Below are 7887 nucleotides of genomic sequence, written 5' to 3'. Positions count from 1 at the left end.
CCCAATTAGAGAATTACTCCCGCTTCCTGATAGCATCCAGTCCAGAGCAAAGCCCCACTTCCTTAAATCCTCCCCGAAATCACTTTAAGTCCCAATCCTGAAGCACCCCCTGATTCTCCGTTGTATGCATTCTCGCTCCCTGCAGTGAGTAATACATACATTACCTCACTTTTATCCCACAAGGAAGTCATTATCATCACCATTTTGCAGATAATGAAACTGAGACTCTGAAAATTTAAATAACTTTCTCCAAACTACCCAGCTAGTAAGCAGAGAAGCTCACACAAAAACCCAGGACTTGTTCTTTACAGTATGTCATGCTGCTTTTAGAAGAGTACTTAAAGAGAGATTCTATTGGGTCTCTGGCAATTTCTCTAAAGAAAATTCCATTTTCCAGTAGGCTGCATCTTACTCTTAGTTGACATATTGGCGTATCGTCCCCTCCGTGATTATTCTCGGCCACTTTTAATGCTCTCATTAACGTTACACACAGTAGTTGCTCATTAAGTGTGTGTGTGTGTGTGTGTGTGTGTGTGAATATGTGTGTGTTGTGGGTGAGTGGGTTGTAACCTATGTTGATGTGTCCTGAAGATTTGTCCTGGGGCCTGCACCTGGTTGCTAGAATCACCCAACCATATCCGCACAGAACAAAACCAAGCAAACCTCTTTCTTCAGACTCCTTCCAAGCTGAGCTGCTGAGGAGCTCACAGGCCGGTGGCAGGTGAGCCTGCCTGAGGAGGCTGCTTGCTCAGCGCAGGGGTAGCGAGGCAGTGTGAAGGGAGGAGCCAGAGCTGCCACTGCAGAGCTTCTATTTAGTGCTGACAGCAGAGAATTGGCTGTCAGTCACCCAGCAAACATGAAGTGAATTCTTACTGCTGTCAGCCTCCTGCCCACGTTGTGCTGGGCACAAGGGCTGGAAGAGGGAGTTGAGAAGGGGTATAAGATATGGCTTTTGCCATGGGGAGCTTACCTTAGCTTCCCGCAATGAGACTGTCTCCTGCTTCCTCTTCTCTCCCTCCCACCTGGTGCCTTGCACTGAGATGCTAAAGGAAGCACTCTTGGGGGTAGGGGCAGATGTGCTGGCCCATGTGGGCATGAGGCACAGCCGGTGAGAGCCCTTAGATGAAGAAGCATGAGCATTCATTGACCTAGGTTTGTCTGCTCTAGGATAATTACCAGTCAAGAAAGTCTCAAAGGGTGATGAGGAGGGAAAAAGGGAGGGAGACAAGGAACAAAGTTCCAGCCATTTTTATGTAGCAGGGGTTTTGGGACAGCGATCTGGAATGTGTGTTAAGGGAGCGGGGGAGTTGGCCTGGAGCCTGCTTCTGCTTAAAGGTACCTTATTTGGATTACACTTTCATTTGGGGAGGCCTGGTGAGCAGGTGGCAGCCTGCAGCAGTAAGAGTAGAGCTACAGCTGCTCTCAGCCACCCCTGCTTTCTGGTGAGATGAGAGGGCCTCCTTCCCTGGGCCAGGCAGGCAACAGAGGAAGTCAGAGAGATGGGTCTGGAGTCTTGAGAAAGGGTCGGCAGGCAGCAAACTATTCAGATACAGCAATGGCTCCTTCCTGAGAATCAGCTGAGACAGTGGCTGTTTATGAACTGCCCGAGTCTACATTCAGGGCACTGTGGCTGGCAGAGGATGTGCTACATATAGCCCATGTGTAAGGAGTATGAGGACCAGGTAGCCCCAGCCTAGTATGGTGCCTTGTTCACTGCTGGCCTTTCTCAGATAATAAGAGAACATTTTCCCATCTCCACTCATAGATTTAAGAGGAGAATAGAATCAGTGGAATGATCCATAGCATTCTTGAGATTTTATCCTCCAAGCTTTGAACTGGAAGGTTAGAGTAGAGGGCTGACTTGGTCCCTCTGGACTTCCATCTTCTTGTTTATCCCACAGCCACGAGAGCCACCAGCCCAGTTTCTGCTCCTCCTCTTAGAAAGCCCCAGCCCCAACAAAGACACAGTGCCTTTTCCCTGTCCTCAGCAGCCCAGCTGACACAGGCTGGCATTTTTAAAAAAGAACCTCCCTCCATCCGCCCTCCAAATAGGAGATAATGAATAGGAAAGAAAGTATCAATAATATCAAATGAAAACATCTCCAAAGCACTGAACAGTTGATTAGAGCCCTTCACTGAAGAAAAGTGGAGTTTCCCAAAGCATGTTTCAGAGAATGTCCTTTCCACTGGATGTTGAGAGGTGTAATGTGAAAAAAGAGGGTTCTACAGGCAAATATATTTGGGAAAGGCTGGGTTAACCAAAACTTAAAAATAAGAAGTCTTTTTACTTTGAGACTTCTCAGAACCTCCAATATGCTAATATGCATTATGGCTTCCAAAAAATGGAGAGAATAGAGTTTGTGGCTAGATGCCATTTATCAAGCACTGACTGTGTGCTAGGCTCAGAGCTAAGTGCTTTACATGTATTAGTCCTCTTGTAATCCTTATCGCATAAGATAAAAGCAACTGTTCATTCTAGTGATGAGAAAATAGAGGCACAGAGGCTAAGTAACCCATCCAAGGTCACACGCTATAATCAGCAGAGCTGACACTTCAGGGGATTGCAAGATAGAATATGGGGTCAGTCTGGCAGGGGCTGTACAGATGCTCACTGAAGGTATTTCCTCTTCTTACAGGGCCCACCACCAAATTAGATCTCCCAGGCTCCCTTACAATGAGGTGATCAGCCCTTAGCTGTGGAATGTGAGCAGAAGTGCTGTGTGTCCCCTCCAGGCTGAGGCAGATAAGAATGGGTATGCCTCCTCCACCTTTTCTCTTTTCTCTCACCTGTTGGTGGAATGCAGAACATTCAGTAAAAGACTCCGGGGACAGAAAGATAGCCAAGCTACACTATGAAATAAGCTTGGGTCCCTGGATGACTGTGTAGATCAGAGCCCACAAGCCCAGCCCAACCTCACTCTTTCCAAGCAGCACTGGATCGTGACGTGGATAAAAAGAGAAATTGTTGGTTGCATTAAACCACTGAGATTTGGGGGCTGTTTGTTACAATATTTATCCTATCCTGTCCTAACTAATACAATAAAGAAATTCTTTTTTCCTAGAGTATTTCCTGAGACAAAGATTCTGAGGAGTTTGCACTGAGGAATGGTTGTGTAGTATAATAAGCCAGTAAGAACTAGATTCAAATCTCAGTTCTGCACCAGCTGTGCAACTTTGGGCAAGTCACTTAACTTTTCTGAGCTTCTGTTGCCTAATGTAAAAGTGAAGATAATAATGTCAAACTCAGAGAGTAGTTGTGAGGATTAAGTGAGATTGAGTACTGAAAGTGCCTGACACACAGTAGGTGCTCATTAAAAGTTAGCTATTATCATTACAGGAAAGCCCTGGCACTCTGCCTACCACATAATAATAATGACCTCATAAATAGTAGTTCCTTCTCTGTAATTCCTTCCCACAACCCCATAGCCTAAAAGCTGGCTTCACTTGGCCAACACCTTGTCTGGATTTCTACCCTCCCTGTTCCCTCCTGACCAGTGTCTTCTTGGCAGACCGTCCTTTGCCTCAGCCTCAGGAGCTGTTCCGTGCTCCATTCTCATCCTGTCCCAGACAAAAGCCAAAGCCCCAAGTGAAACTACTTGCCTCTTTAAAGGGTTTCGTGGGCTGAATAGTGTCCCTCTTCTAGATTCAAGCGCTCAGCTCCAACCTCCTCTGGAGTCCTCCAAGCTGACTCTGACGACTGGGATGGGCCGGGGTTATGCTGCTGCCCTCTAGTCCCAGTGTCCAATCTAATGCTACCTTCAGCACGTAGGGACCAAAGGTGAATTCCTCAAGTGTCAGCCAACGTGGTGCCACTGAATCCTGCAAAGGGGCATGTCCAGGCCCTGGGAAGACCAGAGTTGTAACAGCTGCGGACAGAGGGCTGGGAGGGGGAGTGCCTACTGCAAAGAGAATTCTGGTGGCAAGAGAATCCTTGATCTGTGGTGATATGTGACCACTCCAGGCAGTGATCCAGAAAATTGAATTCACACCCACTTGCCTTTTCCTGGAACAAGCAGAACAAATCTTTCTTGTATCCTGTCCAGCTCCAGCACCCTCCTAATTCCCTCTCCCCCTCCAAAGGAAAAAAAATGAAAAGCTCAGCTATTTTTAATTCTCTGCTTCTTCAAAGTTGGCCTGGATCTTTCAACTGTTGTTCCTCTTGCCTCTATGCTGGAGTCTTCATTGATTCGAGACTCCCTTATTCCCTTAGGCTGATCCACCTCCAGAGGTAACCTCTTTGGAGGGTTGCATTGGTGGGTATCAGTGGGGAGCATGCTCTTGCGGGGGACATGGAGGGCCTTCCCTCAGCCCCTGCAGGCCGTGAACTTCTCGCCAGCTCCCTCTGGCATTCCCTGCTGTTCTTGACTAGGAAGCTCATGGCACCACCCCCACCCTCAATCTAGACCATTCTGTCCTCTGCGTGAAGTAGAGAACTGGGCTTTAAGCCCTCAAGGAATGACAATGATGGAGCTAACACGGGCAGCACTTCTGGAGGTCTTCAAGCTTGGGGCTGATTATACTGAGCTGAGGCTGAGCCACGGATCCCTGGAGAGAAATCTTTAGAAAGTGCCATGGCCCCTCTTCAGGCAAGGCATCTAATAGGAACTCCTAGCAGCTTGGGAGTTGGGAACAAATCCTCCTATCCCCTAAAAGGCAGACTAAAATGACATCAATAGCAATTGGGGGAGGGGACAACACATTCCCAAAGGGCAGACAAGCTCCAGCCTAGGAAGGGCATGACTGGCAGAGGGATGATCCATGATCCACATCGTCCTGCCTTGACTGTGGTGGAGGATGGGGGAGGGAAAATAATAATTATAGCTAACAGTTATTGAGTGCTCAGCATATGTTCAGCACTGTTCTAACCATTTGTCAATAATAAAGCACTGAATCCATAAAACACCCCTATAAGGAAGAAATTATTATTACCCCCATTTTAGAGGCAAAGAAACTGGGGCACAGAGAGGTCGCACAGCTGGTGGGATAAGAACCAAGGTTTGGACCTAGACAGTCTGTCTCCAAACCCCGGGCTCCTAACCACTATGCACAGCGCCTGGCTAACGTGCCTGTGTGGAGATAAGCCCCTTCCCCTGCCTTCTACCTCCTGATTTAGTTCCTCTCCACTCAGGACCTGGTTCCCTATCCCTGGGGGCTTCACCAATCTCAGAGAAAATCCCAGTGTTTTGCCATAGTAAGGCCCTGGGCCAGTGTGGTCTTAAGGCACAGACCAGAAAGCCTCTCCTAAGAATCTGAGGAGGGCCAGGAAAGGAAAGGAGGAAGGGTAGCTAAATCACATGTCTGCAGAAGGAGGCAGCCAGTGAAGTAACTGGAAGCAGAGAGAGAATCCCCTCCCCTCCCCAGGCAATACAACTGCTCTCCCAACCCTCCCTCCCAACACACATGCACACGCTCACACACACATATTTCTGTGCTCAATTATTCCAACAGAAGGGCAGAGCAAGGCTGCCAGAGAAGAGACTGCTCGTTAGTGAGGGAGCTTGGCAAACATGCCCTCCGGCTCTGCTTTTGAAAGAGGCCAGAGCATTGGGGGCTGGGCGACATGTCCAACTCCTGGGGTTCAGGAGATGTGAGGGCAACTCCTACCGAGGGCAGATGCTGAGAAGACACTTGGCTGTCCTACAGGACTGGCTTATTCAAGTCTCTGTAAGCAAAGCTTTGTGGATAGCCTCCTCGACTCTCAATTAAGTCCTAAGGTTCCATTCTGGAATCTTCCTAAGGCAGACATAACAGGGCTATTCAGAGGAAGCCTCATTCCCTCTTGAGGTTGCTTATCCTGCAGGACCCTCTGCATCTTCCCAACCAGTGGGCTACCTGAGGACAGAGCCCTAGCTTTCCCTAGGCTTTCCAGTTCCCTAGGCTCTGACTCCTCAGCATAAAACTACAGTCCTGGTGACTGAGGCCTCGGTTCCCCGAGAATAAGCTTGCTAAACAGAAAGCAAAGCCTTCCCACAGTGTTCTCCCAATGGCTCCCCATCCTGTGTCGTTAGAACCTGTCCACCTCACGTCATCACACATCTCTGCAGTTGCCACCTGCTCTTCTCTTCTTACCCTTCCACTTCTACAGGCACGGTTTCACACGTACTTACCCGACTTAGTTTATTCAGCTGTAAAATGGAGATGACACTGCCCTGCAGATCTCCCAGAAGTTTTGAGAATCTGATGAGACAAAGTTCAGAGTGCTCTCGTAAAGTACACAGAGTGCTGCGTGTGATAGGAGGTGCGTTCGTCTCACCACCAGCCTGTGAGCTTCTCATCAACCTGATTGTTGCCTTCCTAGTGCCCAGCTGAATGTTTTGCACAGAGTAAATACCTAATAAAATGGTGCTTCATAAATTCAAGATATGACTGGGAGCATAGCATTTTAGGACTGCAAATAACAGTCAAGCCCCTGTTACCATGAGCTGCTTCACAGCCTAAGCCTGGGACCAAGCCCTTCCTGTGTCCCCAACAGCAGCATCAGGTGACACCAAGTGAAGCCAATGTCACTCATTTTTCTTCAGAGGGGTCCAGTGGGAGTAGGGCTGTGCTGGGCTGTAAAGAGATTGGGTCAAGGCAGTGTCTCTCTTCCCATTAATGACAAGGAATTGGGGGGGGGGCAATACCAGGAACCAAGTGTGGTGGTAGAGAGTGAAAGGGGGACAGTAGGAGACATGGAGACTGTTTGGGCTCTGGTTCTGTGTTCGTTCCTAACTGTTTCAGACCCAGTCAATGTGAGGGCAGTGAAGGAAGGCAGCTCAGTGGGGCCATTTGACTCTCTCAGCAGGCAGATGGCCTAAGACTCAGGGGAGAGAAAATGATCACAGACCCATAGACCTGGATGAGACCTTCAAGGCCACCTCCTTCATTTTACAGTTGAGGCCCAGAAACATGAATTCATTTACCCAAGGTCACAAAACCAGAGAAGGTCACAGCCATGACTGGAATCCAGGCAGCCCAACTCAGACTAGTGTTCATTCTATTCCCCATCCTCCCACCAGGGGGAACGGTTCTTTATTCTTTCATATCCCCTATCCCATTTGATCTTCATGGCAATGCCAGGAATCGGACAGGACAAAGGCTGTCATTCCCATTTTTAAAAATTATTTTATTGAGGTCACGTTGGTTTGTAACATTGTATAAATCTCATATTTATATATGAGATTATAACTCATATATATTCCAGCTTCCACATACCCATTTTACATCAGAGAAAACTGAGGCCCAGAGACCTTTTGCATTAATAACCACAAATATTGGGGACATGGCCAGGATCATAACCTACTGCTCCTGATAGGTCAACTGAGTGGTTAAGGGCACCGCAACTGGAGTCAGACAAGCCTGGCTTTGAATCTCAGCTCCACAGATCGCTGTCCCTGAAACCTTGGGGGAAGTTATCTAGCTTCTTTGGACCTCAGTTTTCTCAACTATGAACTAGGGAATGATAATAGTGCTGAGGTGAGAGGCATATAGTAAGTGCTCCATAACTCTTAGTAATTCTTCCCTTCTCTCTGCACCCTCCCCCCAGCCGCAGTACCTCTCTCTTCAGAAGGAGTCCATTGGGATTCAGGGGAGGGACGGTTGATAACAAAAGCTGAGAAAGTGAGTTTTGGAACACATGACCAGCAGTGTTCCCCTATCACCTGGCCCCTGCCCCTCCTCCCTCCCTCATCTCACCAAGGACGCTGGACAAAAGAGTATTCGGAGCAGACTGGCACTCCCCATGCCATTTGTGTTCCTGGGCAGGCAGCCTGCAAATTCTTTAAATACAAATTAAAAAAATAAATAAATCAGCAAATCCCAATTGCCTGACCTTGGAAGCAAAGAGACAGACAGTCAGACAACAGATGCAGAGGAATGAGCCAAGAGGACTGAGGGCTCCACAGCTTG

The sequence above is a fragment of the Equus przewalskii genome, chromosome X (assembly GCF_037783145.1).
Source record: "Equus przewalskii isolate Varuska chromosome X, EquPr2, whole genome shotgun sequence".
In the NCBI taxonomy this organism is placed as follows: Eukaryota; Metazoa; Chordata; class Mammalia; order Perissodactyla; family Equidae; genus Equus; species Equus przewalskii.
Note: the sequence above shows the minus strand (reverse complement) of the source record.